The sequence below is a fragment of the Miniopterus natalensis genome, chromosome 13 (assembly GCF_054644295.1).
Source record: "Miniopterus natalensis isolate mMinNat1 chromosome 13, mMinNat1.hap1, whole genome shotgun sequence".
Classification (NCBI taxonomy): Eukaryota; Metazoa; Chordata; class Mammalia; order Chiroptera; family Miniopteridae; genus Miniopterus; species Miniopterus natalensis.
The window spans coordinates 33909762-33912287 of NC_142093.1; the positions used below are offsets into that span (position 1 = coordinate 33909762).

Consider the following 2526-nt stretch of genomic DNA (forward strand, 5'->3'; position numbering starts at 1 on the left):
TTAATCAATAACAACCCACCAAAATTTAAATATTGAAAATCTATTGTGTTTCTAAAAATTGTACCTCTTCTATCCCCTTTGGATAATTTACTTGGTGGCTAATATAATTAAAGACACAAAGTTCCATTCCATTTCAATTATCATAAATACTTTGTTTTTCAAAGGTTATTCTTGACTGAGCAGCTTATGAAAACTGTTTTTAGAAAATTTTAGAAATTCTTTTAAAGTCAATTGTAAAATCAGTATTTAAGGAACGTGAAACAATTTTTTTTTTCCAGGATTGGAGTATAAACAAACAACTAATTTTGACACTTGGGGTAAAATTAATTTAAATGTAGGAATAAATAATCTCTGATTCAACGACTTGGTGTCTAAGGAGCTCATAAAATATTTTTAGGACTCAAATATTCTTATATATGTTCAAAGCTCTATATGCTTGTAAGATGTACCATTATCTGTCACAGATATTTAAATATAGGAATCATGTTTTCTTTTTAAAGTTTATTTAAAATTTTTTATTGTGAAATAATACATATAAAAGAAAGTACAAAACAAATATATACACTTTAACAAGAAAGGAAATTTACTAGGAGCAACAAGTTCTTAAGTACTTGGAAAAGTAGATTGGGAGTTGGTTATAATATCAGTGCTTAAATTTGATGTTACATAAATTAAGTCTACTTGTGTTTTAGGGACGCCTTTTTAAGGCATAAAAATAATTAAAGCCATAGGATATTGAAGTCTCATAGGCCTTTGAAAATTCATAGAATTTCTTTTTTGTGGAAGTATTGTGCTTTATGTTTATTTGTAATTTTAATGAAAGGGCACCAAAAGAATCTACCTTCTTGTTTCTCAAGCATAGGTATTTGATTTCATCCAGAGCTACAGAGCTTCAGCTCTTGAATTTATTGCTGATGACTCTCAAATTCATATTTCTAGGTCAGACCTCTCTGTTGGTCTTCATAACCTATACATGCACTGAAAAGAGGACTTTGGATTCTAGCTCTTAGGAAGTTAATGATGTGATGTCAAGACTTGCTTTAAAATGATGGAGGAAAAGAGGGAATGGGTGAAATGTAGATGAAACAAGAGTAGTCATGAGCTGATTGCTGAAGCTGAGTGAGAATCCATGTAACTTCATTATAGTATATCTAAATTTCTGTAATAAAATGAATAAATATATTAGTTTGCAGAAAGTAGTTTTTGCAGTGTGTTGAGGAAATTGAGCTTCACATATATTATCTGCTCTCAAGTCTTGTGAGGTTGGTTGATGTGAGGTTCAGAGTGGTTTGGTTATTTACTCAAGTTACATGGTTGGTAGGTGGCAGAACTTGGTACTCAGTTTTTTAAAATTATTATTAGCATTTATTTTATGCTGAATTTACTCTCGGGCCATAAGTTTCTGTTCAGTTTGTTCTGGGATTTTTTTTTTTTTTTCTTCTGTGCAATCTCTTTTGGTTTAGGAACAATCTGCTCTTTTTCAGCAGGATCATCTCAGTGTGGCAGGGAGAGCTCACTTGTGGGTTAATCCGCACATTAGCGCTGTAAATTCTGCACCGCTTCTCGGGAGCTTTATTTACCTGGATGTGCTCAATGACCAGAGAATCTGTATCTAAACTGTTAAGTTCAGCATTGGTCTGCATTTTTAAACACATGCAGCAAAAGTGAAGCACTCTTTTTGGGTCACCAATCCTGCGTCCAGCCCCACTCTTTGGCCTGGGCACACCTACCATCCTCACCACTGTAAGGATGGAATGGCACACGTTGCTTCCGTAAAGTGACATCCTTCAGATTCTTGGTGGATTTTCAGATATGCATACCCTTGATGGCCTGGGCAGTTTCATGAGTGTTCTAAAGTGAACATGAAGATTTGAACCTCTTGATTTGCTGATTTTTGTGGGGTTTTCTGGGTCAAGAGAATAGCAAACCATTTTTAGAGCTCACCACAGGTCATTTATGGGTGGGGTGTGGGGGGGGGCTGGTACTCAGTCTTCAAATTCAATGTTCTTTCAACATTCTTTTGACTATAAGGGCTACCTAAAATATATTAAAACACATTAATTTAAAAAACATCAAATCACTTGAGAATCAGATTACCAGATGGACATCAACAAAACATGGTTTCTCTAAGTTCAAATTGTAAAATTTGAGTTTTGGTAACTGAAAATTGTTTCCTGGGACATTAATACCTTTATGTTTCTGGGCATCACTTCAATCTCATTTTTATGAGTGTTCAGAAAAATATTAATAGAGCATTAAATGAGAAGACTAGTCTGATACTAGTCTTTTTATCTCCTCTGTTAATTTCTTATTAATTTTAGTTCCTTATTTTTAATTTCTAAGTAGTTTTAAAATTCCTTAATGGTTGGTTCATTTTTTAAAAATATTTTTATGGATTTTTAGAGAGGAAGGGAGAGGGAGAAGAAAGAGAAACATCAATGTGAGATCGGTACATCAATCGGCTGCCTCCTGCACTCCCTCCACCGGGGATTGAACCCACAACTTGGGCATGTGCCCTCACTGGGA

At 34.1% G+C, this 2526-nt stretch overlaps 1 pseudogene; it reads right to left on the reverse strand.

Moving 5' to 3' along the window:
• Positions 1-1381: 1381 nt before the first annotated feature.
• On the reverse strand, positions 1382-1931 carry LOC148091644 (large ribosomal subunit protein uL22 pseudogene; annotated as a pseudogene).
• Positions 1932-2526: the final 595 nt, after the last annotated feature.